The sequence below is a fragment of the Narcine bancroftii genome, chromosome 5 (assembly GCF_036971445.1).
Source record: "Narcine bancroftii isolate sNarBan1 chromosome 5, sNarBan1.hap1, whole genome shotgun sequence".
NCBI classification, from domain to species: domain Eukaryota; kingdom Metazoa; phylum Chordata; class Chondrichthyes; order Torpediniformes; family Narcinidae; genus Narcine; species Narcine bancroftii.
Genome location: NC_091473.1, coordinates 110067730 through 110087414, shown reverse-complemented (window position 1 = coordinate 110087414; position 19685 = coordinate 110067730). Strand labels below are relative to the sequence as shown.

General features: G+C 36.6%; 1 protein-coding gene across 12 annotated transcripts in view; it reads right to left on the bottom strand.

The window, feature by feature from the left end:
- The window catches only part of pik3r3b (phosphoinositide-3-kinase, regulatory subunit 3b (gamma)), a 582698-nt gene that overhangs the window by 507952 nt on the left and 55061 nt on the right, over window positions 1-19685 (bottom strand). The gene's annotated exons all lie outside the window — the stretch shown is intronic.

Genomic DNA, 19685 nt, shown 5'->3' with positions numbered 1-19685 from the left:
ACATGGCTGGTAGGTTGTGCTTAACAGAGCTTTGAGGAAGTTACCAGGGAAGTTGATGAAGGTAAGGCTGTTGTCTACATGGATTTTAATAAGGCCTTTGACAAAGTCTCACATGGAAGGTTAGTCAGGAAGGTTCAGTCGCTCAGAATGAAGTAGTAAAGATGATGTAGTAAACTGGATTTGGCATTGGCTTTCTGGTAGAAGCCAGAGAGTGGTAGTGGATGATTGTTTCTGACTAGTGCCCTGAGACTAGTAGAATGCTGCAAGAATCAGTGCTAGGTCCACTGTCTTGTCATCTATATCAATGATCTACATGTAGTAAATTCAGCAAGTTTGTAGGTGGCACAAAGATTAGAGATGTAATGGAAAGTGAGGAAGCCTTTCAAAGCTTACAGAGGGATCTGGATCAGCTGGAAACATGGGCTACAAAATGGCAGACGGAATTTAATGCAGACAAAATGTGAGATGATGCATTTTGGAAGGACAAACTAAGGTAGGAAAAATAGTGAATGGTAGGGCATTTGGAGTGAGTTAGAACAGAGGGATCTTGAAAAATAGATGCACAATTCCCTGACAGTGGTACCGCAGGTAGATAGGGTCATATTGGCCTTCATAAATCAAAGTATTGAGTATTAGAAATTGGCGTGTTATGATAAAGTCATATAAGACATTGATGAGGCCAAATTTGGAGAATTGTGTGCAGGTTTGGTCACCCAACTATAGGAAAGATACCAATAAAACTGTAATAGGGCAAAAAATTTACTCGGATGTTTCCAGACTTTGAGTTACGGGCAAAGGTAAAACAGGTTAGAACTTTATTCCCTTGACCATAGAAGAATTAGGGGAGATTTGATAAAGTGATCACTTATGATGGGTATAGATAGAATAAATGCAAGTAGGCTTTTCCACTGAGGTTAGGCGAGGACATCTGTTAAGCGTGAAAGGGAAGAAGTTTGGAGGCAACAATAGGGGGAATTCTTTCACACAGAGTGTAGTTAGAGCTGAAATTATGAATGTGGGCTCAATTTTAATATTAAAAAAATTTGGACAGGTACATCGATGGGAGGGGTATGTGGGGATATGAAATGGGTGAAGGTCAGTATGCAGGATAATATTTCAGTACAGACTAGAAAGGCCATACAACCTGTTTCTGTGCTGTAATATTCTATGGTTCTTTGCTTTGTAGCAACTGTGTCACAGTGAGAAATGAAGAACGAGAAAATGATCAGATGAAATAGAGTCAAAGTTCGGTAAAAGTCATTTACTCAAGCAGTCTCGTGCAGCTTTTTAAAACCCCACACTTTCCAAATGACATCATATTGCAACATCATGACATCACTTAGAACCTCTCGAGCCGGTTCGATTAAGCCTCTGCGGTTCGCCGCTACAGCTTCATATACATGTTGTATCATTACAAAGCTAGATACTTACAGATTCAATATCATTGCTACAACTTTATCTCTAACAATGCCTGCCAATTTCTGTACAACTTATTGAAAACTGATCCTGTATACTCTGATAGTTTCCAATTTATGACTATATTTTAAATGGCTGTTTAAAAAACAGCGGCAATTGGAAAAGTTGCATCTGTTTACCTGCCATTCAACAACAGTATTTTGTAATAACAGATTGATACCTGATATGCTCTCAATGTTGCAACATGCAAAATAAAACAATTTTAATTCCATCCATGTCTAATGTTTCTGAAAGTCCATTCAAATGCTATTACATTGGAGATTTAAAGCTGTGGAAAATTTGGGAGATTGTTTTAAAAAAGGTAAATTTTTATCTTTTGATCAGATGAGGGATAGTTATGGTATTGATAAGAATTCTTTGTTTCTTTACTATCAAATTCGATCTTTGGTAAAGCATGTGTTTGGTAGAGATACGACTTTACCTGAAATGACTAAATTTGAGACTTTTCTTATGAAGGTACCAGAGAAGGGTTATAGTTCAGTTATGTATCAAATATTACAGGATGGTACAAAAATTTTGGAAGAAAGTACAATTGTTTCTGGAATACCTGTATAAGATTAAAATACCTTTAGATCTGACAGTATTTTTATTGGGTAGTTTGCAACCTCTGAAAGGTCTGGGATTAGATAAATTTCAACTTGCTTTTGTATATTTAGCATTATCTGTAGTGAAAAAATGTATTGCTAGTATGTGGAAAGATACAAATATGATTGATATTAATAGATGGCATAATGAGATGAAATATCATTTAATAATGGAAAAAAATTACACGTTTCACGTGATAACTATAGTTTTTTATTAATAAGTGGTTGTTATACTTAATATTTACATTTTGATTTACATTGATTAAAGAAAAATTATGCATACATATTAAGATCTAATTTTTTTTCCTCTCTTTATGGCTCTCCTTAGGAGAGTTGGCTGAAAGGGGGGAGGGGGGTTTCCTTTTTTTCTTCTTTTTTTTTAATATACAAGGATATAATATATCCTTCATGCTTTGTTTATTGTTATATATGTTACTTATTATCTGTATTTTGAACAAATAAATAAAGTTCTTTTAAAAAAAGTCCATTCAAATGCTTCGCTGACAACTTGTGTGTTCCAGGTGTGCAGTGAAAATGCAGATGGCCTTCCTCTCTGCTGAGTTGATAGAGAAATGTCACCTTCTGAGCTGATTTATTTGACTACAGCAAACTAAAGTCATTGTTCAACTTTGCCTCTGTGGCAAAGTGTGCAGTATTTAAATTATTTTTTAGATCAAAGCAATCACATAGAATAAATACATTTCTGGAATTATCCTTTAAATTTGTTAATTCATGTTGTAAATTATATTCTCTTTAACAATTCCTTGCTAAATATTAAAAAAATTTAAAATGCAGAAATCTTTGATTGCATTCAATTTCCAACATAATCAGGAATGGCTCAATAAATATAATTTTTAAAAATTCCCCAAAGATTGTAGTAAATGGTTGATCAGGGAATATACTTCTATGATGCTGAGGTCAAAGAGGAGGAGCCTTTTCTATGCCATACCTCTCAACAACATTGCATGTCAAGATAGGGATATTTTAAGTTTCCAGTCAGAGAGTCTGTCTACATATCTACTGCAGACTTTAAGTTCAAACCACCAGCTCTGCTGATCCTGCACTGCAACCCTAACAGACTTCTATTTTTGAGGACTGTTAAAGTAAAGATCACATTGCAAAATTCAACAAGGGCTAGGAGTTTTCTCATTCCCCTGGCTAAAAGGAAATGTCCTCACCAACAGTAGTAGTCATAAAGAATACATGCTGAAACGTGGCTGTGTGCACACTGCCTGAGCGCTCTATTTCCCCACAAAATGAAAGCAACCAGGTGATTTTGAGATGTCCAGAACATACAAAATCTGTTCAAAATGCAAATGTTCACTGTATGGGAGGCTGGAGATTTGCTTTTCTTCTGTTTGATGTTTGCTATTTTAACATCAATTTCTGCAAGCTGTGCCACCCAAGTACAAATCCAGCAACTCATTTACTTTCTCAGTGTTCCAAGGACCCCACCCACATCCACTCTAAATGTCCTGTCATCCAATGAAAGCAATCTTTGAATTCCAATCCATGAATCCAATGCTCAGTTCATTGTGCATTGGGCATCAGCATTTTGGCAGAGATATGCTCCTTCCATCAACTTCGTATGACTGCTGTATTTTCAATTTAATGATACAGAAGGCCTTTCTGGCCTATGAAATCTGTCCTGCCCAATTACCAAAACTATACATTTCCAAGGATAGAAAGAAATTGGAGCACCCAGAGGAAACCCAAGCAGGTCATGAGGAGAACGTACAAATTCCTTCAGACAGCATCAGATCCGAACCAGGGTTGCAGGTGAAGTAGAATTGAGTTAATTAATTTGAGTTAACCTAATTGTTACCAGAACATGGATCTGAGGTTGCAATCCCATTCCAAATGCTATTTTGAGCAGTCATGAGCCAAAGTCTAGTGTAGGGTAGAAACATCAAAGCCACATAACCAACGATTACTATGCATCAGTACGTACAGCATCATGCTTCCTCAGCAAGGTCGATCAATTTCATATTATGACAATGCAATTCTAGTTGAGTTTTACTCTTCCAATCAATTCCAATTAATGATAGAGTTCATTATTAGTAAAGGGCCCAGGATGTGTAATTGAAATTGGCAGGATAATTTGACAAGAGTGTTCCAAAAGTACAAGGACTTTGGCTTTATTAATGAAAGTTCAGGGCAGAAAGGAATGAAATTATCTTGGGAAGACTGTGGTAAGATCTTGGGCCATATGCTTGGAAGGAGATAGAGAGGGTTTCTGTTATGAGATATGAGAGATTTCTGTTAATTAGGGAGACTAGATCATTTAAAGTTGCTATTCTGCGAAATGGGGCAATTAAGAGATTTGATGCAAATGCTTACAAAAATGAACATTTTAATAAAATAAAGGGAGTGTTTTTCCGATAGGTGACATAGATCTATGATGACTGACAAAAGAATCAGAGATTACACAATGGAAGCTTTTATTTTAACATGACCCTAAAGACTGGTGGAAGCACATCTAATTATAATGTCAAGACAAGAATTGGTTAACTACTTTGAGAAGGAAAAAGTAGGTGAATTGAATTAATTGGATACTCACAAGGCCAGCAGAGCACAATGAACAGCTTCCTTAGGTGCTGTAATATTCTATAACTGGATCCATGCACTGGAATTCATCACCAAGCTGAAAACTATACACTTCTGCAGACACTTGACAAGTGATAAAGATCAAGCCTCCAGCCATTTACCCATGGAAAGATTTATAAACTCAACTGACAACTACTGCTGACCGCATTCAAATTGCAAAGGTCACTTGTAGCAATCTAAAGAAATATTCTTAGAATCGAAGACAGAAAAGCTGAAATTGTCAGGGTGGAAAATGGGCAACATCAGATTAATATCACATTTCCTTTCCTTTATCACCATTTAAAAATGAAGATCTACCAAGACCAATGCCTGAAGAGGGCGCACAAAATCAGTGAACCGGTGCGGACTCGCAAGGCTAACATGGCCTGTTTCCGCTCCGTTAATGGTTATATGTACAGATTTTAAAATATTGTAAATGAGCACCACAGCAATGTACTGCTGGTTATGCTATGGACTGAGGGACTGTAATAATAATTCAGAAGATGTCAGCTTATAATAGCAAAAGCAAAAATGTGACAATTTTTAAAATTAAAAAAACATTCCTATTGTACCATTTGACATTTCAGAACAGTTGACCATCAAGGAAATTTCCCCACAATACTGTTTATTTTCTTTCTAAATATTTTTATTGAAATTTGAATTTTACACAAGTAAACAGATTTTGTAAAATAAACAACTGAGATGCCAAATATAAAGAAATCAACAGTTATTTAATTTATAAAGTACCTCCTTTATTTCAGCCTCCAGAATAGTTGCAGTACCAACCCTCCCCTCAACCAACCTCACTCCCAACTCCCCTGTTACAGGACACTGACCTTCACAACTACTCTGATTGGCCTCTCACTCCAATCGTTAACCAAACCCCAACCATGACCTATATGCCTTCTGGCTCCTGGAATGACTGAACTCCCAAGTCCAATCCCTGACTGGCCAGAAAATGGGATACTGACCCAAGCTGACTGCCTGGGCAATGCCTGATCCAAATCAACTGAAGCTCCAACTCAACTCCTGATCTCCAGTCCATATTCTCAACAACAAAAAAAGTGGACCCAGCAGAGATTGTGGACACACCTATGGTTTCCTATGTCCATTCCACACTGGTAATAGTATGGATTAGGACAGGTGTAATGTTCATTTAGTGATCTTTTCAGGAAATGCTGAATTTCGCTTCAATCACCAGTGATCAAACTCAGTTACTGCTATTATTAGTTTGGCATGGAAAACTATTTGAAATATTTGGCTGGAAACTGGGATGAAGCTCCAGATGATCTGCTTTTAAAGCGAAAGCCAGTCCAATATGTTAAGACCCAAAGTTGATGCTGAGCTCTGCATGGAACCCCAGGGCAGAGCCTGAACCTACTGGATTTTGCAACAAAATAAAATCCTGTTAATCATTTGTATTCAGAATATTTGTAGTTATATACAAGTGCTTTAATCTCCTTGCACTTTTTTTTGGAATGTTTCAGAATACCAGGATCAATCAGAAGCCAACAGGTTTGACAAGGTGGGGTGCATTGCATTCTGTCAATGATTTTCACAACTATCTTGTGGGCAGCACTCTTGCTGTCCAACACCCATAATCAGACTCCTTCACATGAAGCCATTCCACCACATAGGGCCCCTCTGAATATTTGTATCCAGCAAGTTAAGCTTTCCAAATGTTAACCAGTTAAGTGCATGATCTCAATCGTAAGTATAAGTGGCAAGAAACATTCAGCAAATTTAGGGCCAATAAGATAAAACCTGCACACCACTGATAGACTGGTGGATGGGATTTGTTTAAAACTGATGAAATGACCTCGAGCTGACATTAGCTGAGTTAATGTTAAACGATACTGGTATAAGAGGGATATATTTTCAATGTCTGGAAACAGTTCTATTTCAAGAACTGGACAACATATATTTAAACTGTGCCACATGAGGATCAGGTCAATCCCTAAAGAAACCTACTTAATGTCATTGCAATGAAAGGGAATGTTGCCAAATTAATTTTGAAACACGAGTCAGAATAATACATATAAATACCATTAGGGTCAAAAATGGCAAATCAAAAATACAAATCTCACCAGCATTATATTTATACGCCATATTAGGGTTAGGCAAAGTAAAAGGGTAGCCTAGTGTTTGGAGCCCAAAGAAAGAATCCCTAAAGTCGTTTACCAAATCAGAAAAATCTTTGTAATTTATGATTAGAATTCTTGAAGAGACAGAGAGTTACTACAAAATAAAGTGAACTGTAAATATTTCAAATATTATGGTTGATAAAGTCATTTTTAAAGATTAAACAGAAGTTGGGCAAGTTACAATATGAAATCTTATATGGGGAAGAAGAGGGAAAGTGCATTTTGCTCCAAAAGCAGCAATAGTTTTGGACGAAAGCCAGGGAATGGGGCTGAGTGGGAGGATGGATCAGCTCATCAGAGCAGGACTTCTGGATAGGCTATGGTATGGAGTAGACATCCTTATCCTAGATCCTCACTTTCAGTATATATTTTCCCCATTTAGTTTTCTTGTAACTTTCGAATGGCATATTCTACATTTGAAATAGATACAAGAGCTGGAAAGATGGCTAAAAGTGGGAAAAACAGAAAGAAACAGGAAACTCTACCTACTCCACTAGCAAATCCGGCTGCTGAGAGTTCCTCCCATGTACTTGAACAAATTAAAGAATCTATTGATGTAGGATTTAAATGTCTAGGTGAAAGGCTTTGGCACTGGAAAAATCAATTTGCACTCATCTGTGATTTCATAGAACAACAAGGTGAGCATTTGACCATAGCAGAATCTGCTTTAAAGGAAATGAACGAACAGGTCCGCCACCTGGAAGACAATAATGAGAGGCTAATGACTAGAATTATTGATATGGAAAGTCAAAGTAGGTGACAAAATCTGTGCATTGCAGGCTTAGCTGAAGACATTGAGTCTAGTGTCCTAACTAAATATTTCTCTGATTTGTTGGCAACACTGTTTGGAAATATGTGATTTCTGAAACCACCTGAGCTTGATAGAACACATTCATCATTATTGCCCAAGTCTAAATCAGGGCAAAAACTCCATTCTGTGATTATAGACCCTTGTAGCGCTGCCACCAGTAGAACTACTAAAGCAATTCACCAGACATAGTGGTTAGTCAGCAAAGACTGTTTATTCAAACTTTCCTCCTCTTGTATCACTTCTGGCCCGGACACCCAGGACTAGAAACGATGTCATCACATCCCTGCAATGCGCTCGAATGGCACATGGCTTAAAGTGAAGACAATGGGAGCCCTACACCATCTTGTAGGTAAGTACCCAACTCCTAGTGTGGTACAATTTGGCCCGCAGCACTGTGCAGCCTTTAGGCCAGCTGAGTGAGTGGCAATTAGGCCCGTGGCACTGTGTGACTGCACAGCCAGGTACACAGGTGGCAGTTTGGCCCACTGCGTTACACAGCCACTCAGCTCTCCACACCCTTATTATCAAACGAAGGAACTACTGATTACTGTTGCAAAGGTTCCTTGCAATACCAAGGCAAAACATTTAGGAACATAGAAGATTATTCTCCTGAAGTTATGAAATAAAATGGGCCATCTACAGGGAACTTATGTCAGAGTTATATCAATGTAGGTGGAAGCCTTTTCTGCTGTCTCCAGCTCATCTTAGAATCTCTCTCTCTCCCCTACAGGAGTAAGAAATGGTTTGCATCAGTGAATCATCAGTGGTTTGCATCAGGTTCATTCACAACCTACCTGCTCCTGAATCATTTTTTTTTCTGTTGAATGATTGCTGTTAAACGAGAATTTAATATCTTAAAGGTTCAGTCATTTGATTTTTTTTTTTACAGTTTTTACAAATAAAGCATTGTTAGTGTGAGTTGAATTAATCTGGAGTGGTTAGGAAAAGAATTTGACACATTTTGATTCTATTTACAGATAAGTCTACTTAATTAAAATGGGATAAAAATCAATTTTGTATATCTTGTTTAAAAAAAATATTATACGCATGAGAAATACTTAACTTTTTTTCCAATGTTTAACGTATTCAGATTAAACACGACTTACTTTGGTTCACTATGAACATCTGCAGGGGTTTGAGAATGCTATTGTTTTGCTTCTGAGCAAGAACATCTAATCAAAATTGGGAGATAGTGAGTTTTTAGAATTAATCAGCCTGGGGTGGGGGGGGGGGTGGTGGGACTGGAGACGAATGAGGGAGGGAGCATGGGTGTTTTGGTGTTTAATTGTTTATATTTTTCTGGTTCCAGCTTATGTATTCTACAGTTTAATGAGGCTATCTGCAGGCTGGAGGTCATTGTACATACCGAAGGAAGTCAGCATTGCACTTGCACTTTGGGATTTCTGAAATTAGTTTTACTTTGAGTCTATATTTTTTTATAATTCAGTGATCATGACTAATCCTACTAAGTTCCTGAGTTGGAATGAGAAAGGATTAAAATCATCCAGTAAAACTAAGGAAAGTGGCTTCACATTTAAAACAACTTAACGCTGTGATTATATATTTTTTTAAACAAGAAACCTATGTGTGGCAGTGATGTTTCGCCCCCATATCATGGAGGAAAGGGCAGCAATATCATTCTTCCTTTCAAGCTAAAGCTAGGGGGGCATTGAATCTCATTAATCAGAATATTATAATGATATATAACAATTACAGTACAAACAGGCCATCTCAGTCCCTCTAACCCGTATCAATCACTTACCTGCACTTTTCCCATAACCCTCCAATCCCCTCTCATCCATATACCTATCCAACCTTTCCTTAAAGGACAAAATTAGCTTTGCTGTGACCACTTCTTCTGGAAGGTCATTCCACTCAGCCACCACTCTCTGAGTGAAGAAGTTCCATCTCATGTTATTTCTAAACTTTTGCCCCCTAACTTTTAAGCTCTTGTTTAATATCTCTTATTTATGAGAAATTGTTATGTTTAAATCAGACTTTGTTAGTTAAAATCAAAAATGTTTGGGAACAGGATTTATATCAGATGTGGATTGGGACACAATTCTTAAGTTGGTTAATAGCTCTTCATTATGTGCTTGACATTGTCTCTTACAATTCTAAGTGATCCATAAGAGCACATTTGTCTAAGGCCAAATTATCTTGCTTTACTCCAATCTGACTCCCTGGTGTGACAGGTGCAAGAGAGGGAAGTGGTTGAGGCTACTTCATTAAACATATTTAAAATTCGGTTTGATAATTTTTTTTACATGATAGAGGAATTAGGGGATATGGGGAAAAGGCAGGTAGGTGGAGTTAGGTCATAAATTAGATCAGCCATGATCTTATTGAATGGCAGAGCAGGCTCGATGGGCCATTTTTGGCCTACTCCTGTTCCTACTTCCTATGTTCCTAAGTGCCATTAATTCATATGTTCAGGACTTGTCCTAGTCTAGAAAAATACTGGAGAGAGGTTTTTCCCATACTTTATCAAACATTTTCAATCTAGATTTTACACTGAATCTTTTGGTGGCCTCTTCAATGGGAGGGAAGGACCATCTCAGATTCAAAGTTGCACCATATCTTTTGCCTCTCTTTTGGCGAGGCGAGCAACTTTACTTAAATGGAAGAATACTGCCCTGTCTACTCATGATCAGTGGTTGCGCAACCACGTCTTGTTTGAATATGGAAAACATTCATTATTCAATTAATAATTCAGATACAAGATTCCATAAGTTATGGAGATTATTTATGACTATTTTACTTTATAAATTTTACTCCAATGTAATTGACTTGCCCCTTTTCCATGTTCTTTATATTATTTTTTTTAAACTTTTTTTCTTTTAATACCAATTATATATAGCGTCTAGCAATGCGGCTAGGTAAGGGGTTTGAGCTTTTCTTTTTTTTTGGCATTCGTGTTTTTTTTCCTAAAAGGTATATGCTATTTAGAATGAATTATGGATATAATTTACAATTTTTGTTTGTGTTATACAGAATGTCTTAGTTTGTGTAAATATTCATGGCATCTTATTGAATTGTACTTTTTGTTAGTATGGGTTTTTTTTTAAAGTTTATTTAAAATTTTACAGAAATATAAAATACAAAAAACATCCAAGTCTACCCTCTATACCCCCATCCCCTACTATCCCTCCCCCCACCCCCAGAGCTTAACATACACACAGAAGAGTATTTAAAAACAAACAATGTGGGTTAGGTTGCAATATATCAATTCAACAATTTAAACAAGAATAAAAAAATTACTTGACATCTAAATTCATACATTTCAAATATGGTGTCAACATTTTTTCAAAAAAGAATAATTATTTCTCAAATTATGTGTAATTTTCTATAAACATAAACATGATTGAATTTCATTATGCCATCTCTGTATACTGTTAGGTCTGCTTTGTTCATGAATGAGTGAGACAAACACCAGACTGAGTCGAAATCAGGGTTCTTTGTTCTTTATTACCGGAATGTAACACTTGCAACTAACCATGTTAGTCGGAGAATGCATTCTGCCGTTATCAGCAAAATGGTGATTTTTTATACCCTTGGATACGTGCTTAGAACATCATCATATCATTACTTGTCCAATGACTAAAACTGTTGCTATCCTTTCCCTGCTAGCTTCCTGCCTCTCAATCCATCAATGTCTCTCTTATCTTGTAAGTACAAGGATGCATTCACATCTTGTTACAGCCCTGTACAGGGTAACTCCTTACACATTCCCATCTCATGATGTTTTACCTTACAATACTCAACTCCACATCATTTTTCCAGGTTAACCCAAACATTTCCTAGCCACTGCCAAACTAAATCGAATAAATGCAATCCGAAATTTATCCAGGCACGCTGTTAATGGATTCCTATAATGTAATAAACACAACCACAGATCTACATACAAATCTATTTGGAATGAATCTCACAAAAATTTTATAATCTTTTCTCAAAAGGGTTTAAACGTAACAAAATTCCTCACAGAATGAACGAAACGTACCTATCTGATCTCTACACTGAAAACACAAACCAGAACCACTAAAACCTTGTCTCTAATTTTTCAGGAGTTAAATATAACAGATGTAGTAAATTATAATTAACTATAATACACATTAACTAATTTTGTAACACAATGCAAACACAGATCTGACCATTTTTCCTCAGAAATAGAAGTAGATAACTCTTGTTCCCATTTATCTCTTATCTCAATACACCTACCTTCTTCATTTTTACCTGTAACAACAAATACATTTCTGAAACAAACCCTTTCTTTCCCTTATCCACAAGTAATATTTCAAACTTGTATTGTGTTGGTAATATCATTTCCCGACTAAAACTATTCATTAAAAAAAATCAAAATCAAAATACAAAACAATGTATTTTGTGATATTCCAAACTTCTCTATCAAATGAAAAAATAAACCTGCCTCAAAACAATCTTCAATTAATACCAACCCCTTTGAATCCCATTCCTTCAAATAAGAATTATGCATAGAAAATGGAATCAACTGATTTTGATATAGTGGAGTTTTAATTGAACGTACATCCTTTGAAATTACTCAATACGGGTAACTTGTATGTTTGTAAAGCCAAAAAAACTTTATTCATATATAAAATGATATATTGATCTTTCCCGTATCTGATCCATTTCCACACAAGCCCACATTGGTGATTGATCAATATCAAACAATCTACTAATAATTTTCAACTGCACTGCCTGATAATAATTTTGAAAATGTGGTAACTGAAGGCCTCCCAAATCAATGTCCGTCAATTTTTGCATCGATACTCAAGATAATTTACCTTTCCTCAAAAAGAACATATCATTTTATTTAATTCTTTAAAAAATTTCCCTGGTATAGGACATGGAATTGATTGAAACAGATACTGAATACATGAATATGTATACATTTTGATAAAATTTACCCGACCAATTAATGTTAATGGTAGATCCTTTCATTGAAATAAGTCAGACTTAATCTTATTTAACAATAGTAAATAATTTGAACCATATAAATCCTTATACTTCTCATTAATAATTACACATAATTGCTTAATCTTATCTTAGCATTTAAATTTATTAATTTGAATACAATCTGAATAATCTGCAACAGATATAGAAAATCTCACTTTTATACCAATTTACTTTATATCCTGACTTTGATCCATAAAATTTTAACAAATCCTGTAAAGGTTCTAAAGAATTCTTAGATTGAGATAAATATATCAACACATCATCCACAAATACCATAATACCCTGAATATTCATATTTTGTCTAATTACCTGGGCTAAAGGTTCTATAACCAACGTAAATAACGCTGGTGACAATGGGCAGCCCTGTCTATTTGACCTAGATAAAGTAAATACTTGAGATCTGACCATTTGTCCCCACCCATGCAGAAGGATTCGTATATAATGCCTTAACCCAGCCAATAAAAGATGGTCCAAATTTAAATCTGTTATCAATGCTCTTGAAAATGATTCAGGAAACAACCCTGTATCCGTAACCTGCTTCAATACATCCATACATACTGGGAACAACAAATCATGAAATTCTTTATAAAACTCTACCATAAATCCATCCTCACCAGGTGATTTACCAATCGGCATAGATTGTAGCGCCTCTAAGTTCAAAATCCATAAATGAAGCATCTAACAATTTTGCATCATTCTCCTCCAAAGAAAATAAATTCAGTTTGGACAAAAATGTATCAATCTGTTCAGTATCTACATTCCCTTTAGATGCATTCAAATCTCGATAATGAGAAATTTTGTGCTTTTTAATCTCCTGTGGTTTAAAAGTGACCCCTAAATTTCCCCATATTGCATTAATTGTTCTAGAAGTTTGTTCAATTTTCAATTTCCATGCCAATACTTCGTAATAACGCTGTTTTGATCTCAAAAGCAATCTCTCATAATTATAAGTTTGCTTCATATTGTAACAAAGTTTCAAATTAGATAACTATCTAATCTTCCATTGCATTTTCTTGAAACTTTCTCTCTAAATCTGCAATCTCTTTCTCTAACTCCAAATGTTCCGCCGTATATTGCTTTTTCACTTTAGCTGTATGCCTAATAATTTGACCTCGCAAATATGCTTTCAAAGCATCCCACAACATAAATTTACTTTGTACTGACCCCTCATTCATTTCCAGAAAAAAATTAATCTGATCTCTCAAAATCAAAACAAATTCAGGTCATCTAAGTAACATCTTGTTAACCCTCCAACAGTAAGTTATTTCAACTTTCTCCACAATCTCACAAGAAATCAACAACAATGAATTATCTGACAATATTCTACTCTTATATTCTGCATAGTCAACCCTTCCTTGTAAATGAGCTGAAACCAAAAAAAAATCTATTCTAGAAAATGAATAATGACAAGCAGAATAAAATGAATAATCCTTCTCGGTCGGATGAATATGTCACCATATTTAAACTGAATTTAACTCCTCCATCAATTCTATCAGCCTTTTAGCCATCTTAGTCTTAACAATTTTTGGAGATTTATCCAACAGTGGATCCAAACAACAATTAAAGTCCCCTCCTACCATTATGTTCTCATTTGATTGATTAAAATTTTAAAAAGCATCAGTTTGAGCTGTTCACATTTTTTGCATTAGAGTTTTTTTCCTAAAAAGGTATTTACTATTTAGAATGAATTATGGATATGATTTACAATTTAGGTTTGTGTTATACAGAATGTCTTAGTTTGTGTAAATATTCATGGCATCTTATTGAATTGTACTTTTTGTTTGCATGTTCTTTATTAAAATCATTAAAAATATTTTTAAAAAGAATGGCAGAGCAGACTCGATGGGCTGTTGGACCTCTCTTCTTTCTCTTTGGCTTGGCTTCGCGGACGAAGATTTATGGAGGGGTAATGTCCGCGTCAGCTGCAGGCTCGTTTGTGGCTGACAAGTCCGATGCGGGACAGGCAGACGTGGTCGCAGCGGTTTACCTTGTGAACTTGTGACATTTTCACAGGTCTGATTTAAAATGACAGATCGTTTGGATGCAACTCTTCTTTACAACCAAGCTCTCTTCTAACTGCATTTTTTTCTTTTTTCAAATGCAACTTTAAAGCAAAATTCATAACTGAACTGGGATTTGCTAAAAATATCTGGGAGGGGTCAACATTTCTCAGAGCAATCCTGTTTGACCTCAATTCCCAATGCATGTTATTAATAGTTAAGAAAAAAACCCACACATACACATCTGCAACATAGAAAACGAACTGAAGACTATTGCATGATGCACAGAAGATGCAGTTTCAAAATGACATTAACTTCCCAGAGAATGACAAGTTAAAAGTTATCAGCATTGTGTGCATATACAGGGAGGGAGTGGAATACCAAGACAGCTTCTGAATAGTTTTCATATTTTCTTGCCGCATAGGCTATTTGGTTCACCAAAAGTATGCCAGCTCTCAGAGCATCACATTAATCCCATTCCCCAAGTATTTCCATCAAATCCACCCTGATTCTACTGCCATTCACTTACTTAAAGGGCAATTTAAACATTTCAATTAACCAACCAACCAACTAGGACATCAATGAGATCAGAGAGAAATTGGAGCATACTGAAGAACCCATGTAATCACAAGATGATGCAATTTCCATACATACCAAGTGGGTCAGAATCAAACCCAGATCACAGGAAATAGATTTGTTTGGCAGCACCGTGCAGTATTCGAGTGTAGGACACAATTCCTATCCCTCCTCTTATAACCAAACCAGGAGGAGGCGCTTTGCCACTGGGGAAAATAGACTTCAACCTGTGGTGTCATCCTTCAAGCATCAAGCCACAGAGTTACAAAGACTAGAGTCCCAGGTTCAAGGCTGGATAAAAATAATAGAAAAAAGATTGCAGTTCCTCCTTTTTGACAGTTGAATCCCTATCTCAGAAAGGGATGCCAGATGTCCATATGGCTGGCTTGAGTGGGGAAGATTAGCGTGTGTAATATATCAGGAATTCTCAAATTCCCCACAGCCTCCAAAGTCATTTTTTCTTTATTGGGATGTCCATGGTAATAACCACAAGATAGGGCCCCAAGTGCGCATTTGTGGAAATTGAAATATTTGCTGCATTTCTAAGGCATTCAAGGGTCTCAAGTTGTAGTAGATATATCTAAATCCACTTAAGTTGCAAGAATTATTTCTATTATTTCCATTTGAAATATTAAACATTTTTGTTATTTAATAGTCACCCCTAAAATGTGAGCTATTATTCTTTTTACTTTACATACATTTTTGTAAGTCTACATAACAATCCAGAGAAATGCTATAGAGTTCAGAGGTTACAACATATTTGCCAATCTAAGAGTTAAACTATCAGATACAGTATTTTATTGCAACCAAAGATACAATCTATAGAACACCTCCACTTTTCTCCCTCAGTCTTGGAGCTATTTTTTTTTATATAAAGACTTTCTGACAAGTTGATACAGCACTGAGGTCAGGATACAATTAAACTTGAACCATTTTAAGACCATTTAAAAAAATCTTTCCAAATGAGCTTCTGACAGTTAATTTAATGATTAGAGAGAATGTTGAGATACAAAGACACTTACTGAATTCTCCCAGTGTCCCAAGTTTAAATTTGAGAGCTTTCAGTTGCCAAAAAGGGTGAATGCATAGATGCCAGTTGGAATTTTAATGAGGTTCTAAATCTGTACCCATATGTTGTCAGTGCCAAACTGTGAGGTGTGAAGAAGCTAGAGGCAAGTTAGATGAAATCTATAAAGGGAACTTGCTTCACAAATAACAAGTAGCCTCATTAATAGATAGTATAGGCAGTAGCAAGACTTGATTTTATTTTAAGCAGTAGTTCCAGTACCTGTGCTACTAAATCAAAAACTCTAATGGTTACAATTTTCTTCCCTTTATAAATTCAATGTAACACGATTTTTCACATCTCCTTTTCCTACAGGAAACTAAAAAGTCACACACATGAGGCTGTGATATCTTTTTACAATGATTTGGGAACGAGTTAGTGTCATACAGCAGGTAAAGAGATACTGCCGGGTTAATTTTTTGTAGAAGCTCTCCCACGCATCTACTGCCAGCACAGTGGATAAGCATAGGGAACCTGAGCGTGCAGGCTCCAATATTTCAAAAAGAGCACAATGATTGCTTCATTTTGGTCAACAAGTTCCAAATTCCCCTACACATACATCAAAAATCCTTTTAATGATCTGACTTAAGGTAAATTCTATGTTCTGCCAGCAGAAAGGGCAGGAAGAATGAACTCACCCTTGGACAACAGCCTAGGCCACAATTTCCATCACTTCTGCTGATCTAAATTTATATTTTTAAAGTAGAAACAGTTTAGCCAGTGAAACCCAATGCTGAGATAGAGTCACAGAGTCACACAGCACTGAAATAAGTCCTACAACCCTCTACGTTTGTGCTAACCATTGAACACCCATTTACACGTTCCATCGTAGGATCCCCATCAACTCCCTTCAGGTTCTACCATCACTACTACATTCAAGTACAAACTAGGGGGCAACTTGTAGCCACACCTGGATATCATTGGGAAGTGGAAGGAAACCAGAGCAACCAATAGGAAGTCAACATGCTCTTAGAGAATGTACAAACACCACACAACAGTTCCAGAGGTTAGAATTGAACCAGTTAAAGGAGCTGTGAGAATAGCAATACTATTAACTGCACTGCCAATCTTAAGGATCAATTAGTCTTTCTTTTTTTTTGAGATCCAAATTCTGAACTTCCTTTTGGATAAGCCTTTTGTCAAAACTTTTCAAAGGCTCAGATTTACTCGAGAGTCCAACTTAAAACATTCTTTAGAAAGAACCCTCAAATACACCCCAATGAGGATGTCGCTTGGAGATTTTTTTTTAGCTACATCCCAGTGGAGGTTTCCCTTTAGATACTAAGAATAAGAAACAGAAGGTAGGAAATGGCCATCTGGTCCATCGAGCTTGCTGATCCAGCCATGGATGCAGCTCCACATTTTCCTCAAAACCCTTAATTCCCCTATTATTCAAAAATCCATCTCCCATTACTGTGCATAGTTGAAAAAGAAAAACTGTCAACAACTCAACAAATTGAGTTGCTGTGGCAGCAAAGGAGATCTAGACCTTCAGCAGATATCAAGTCATCAGCAAATATTATTTCATGATATTTTTTTTTCTTGAGTTGACAGGCCTAAATGATGTTTGGCAGTGTGTATGCAAACTTTAAGAAACTGGATCATTCCTTTTTTTTTTAAAAAAAAAAAGGTGGTCCCAGCATTTCAGTTCCCAACAACAAGTGACTGCTGGTGTCAGAACTTGCATTAAGGCCAATAATAATCTGTCTGCCACTTCCATGCATTTGACACAGGAGCCGACTGAGTGAGCAACCATTCAATTTTGATCAGATCACTGGGCTTCAATCCGTACTTAGTCATAAATGTACTATTATGGCCAACTAGTCCTGAAAATTAGAAACAACAAAGTGATTCCACAGGAGTGCAGTAATAGCCATTGCTTGCATCACAGAAGGCAGTTATCACAATGTTTTGTCCCTTCGCCATCTAGTTTCCTAAATTACTCTCAATTTAGGGCATGGGTTCATTGCACTTTTTGGAGATACTTTTGCACCAAGAAAACCAGTGATCCAGAGTCAGTTTAAAACTAATAAGGATATTTGCATGCTTATACAGCAATTTTGATGCCTGGATAGAGCAGGAGACAGCCTTATGCTTTATGGTGTCTCTCTGCATTCCCTGGAATTTAATTCTCTCAAAAAAATCCTACTGAGAAAACAAAGAAAATGATCCAATGTATTCAGGAGTACTTGGATAGGTGAAGTATTTACCAGGATCTGATTTCAAATTTGTCAGAATACATACATGACATCACATACAATCTGGAGATTCTTTTTCCTGCAGGTGAGGTGCAATTACCACTTATTGATAGTGCAAAAAAACCTGTACTCAATGTGCAAATAAAAAAGTAAACAAACCAACTGTGCAATGCAGAAAATTTAAAAAAAAACAATGAAGTGCAAAGTAAGAGTCCTGAAATGAGTCCATGATTGAGTTTATTATTGAGGGGTTTGATGGTGGAGGAGTAGCAGCTGTTCCAGCACCTGGTGGAGCAAGTCTTGTGGCATCGTTACCTCTTTCTTGATGGTAGCAGTGAGAACAGAGCATGTGCTGGCTGGTGTGGATCCTTGATTGCAGCTGCACGCCAATGGTTGCATTGCCCATAGATATTGTAATGACGGAGAGGGGTTTTACCCATGATGTCTTGGGCTGTGTCCACTACCTTTTGCAGGGCCTTACACTTGGGGTTATTGGTGTCCTTGTACCAGACCATGTTGCAACTGGTCAGCATACTTTCCACCACATATCTTTTGCTAGGTTTTTCATGTCATACCAAACCTTCACAAGCTCCCGAGGAAGAAGAGGTATTGACAAGCTTTCTTCACAATGCCATTAGTGTGTTGGGTCCAGTGCCAGGAAAGATAATCTGAATAGTGTCTCCCAATAATTTAAGTTTGCTCACCCTCTCCACTTCTGATCCTCCAACAAACCTGGATAGAGCAGGAGACAGCCAGGGGTATTCCCTCCTCTTGAAGTCAACAACCAGCTCCTGCTGAAATCGACAGCAAGGTTTTGCTGGTGCACCATTCGGCCAAGTTTTCAATCTCCCTCCTGTTATGCTGATTCATTGCCCTTATTTCTACACCCCAAGACCGTGGCATCGTCAGTACATTGTCACATCAAGCCACACAGACATAGGTATAAAGTGAGTAGAGCAGGAGGCTAAGAATTCAGCCCTGTGATGCTCCAGTACTGGAGTATTGATGGAGATTGTGGAAGAAATGCCCTTACCAATCCTCACTAGGTAACAGTAACTAACAGTAAGTTGCAAGATTTTAGCTCTGACATAAAATATTTAAGAATAATTCAGTTGTCATTGTCAACTGTAGCTGTGAAGCATGTATAATAAGCACAACACCATAAAATTTAAATTCACTACACTTCAGAATACAGCATGCATTACAGGAGTGCCAGATCATTGTGTTTCTCAGGATCTTTAATATCTTTTCACATCCATGACAAGTTCAA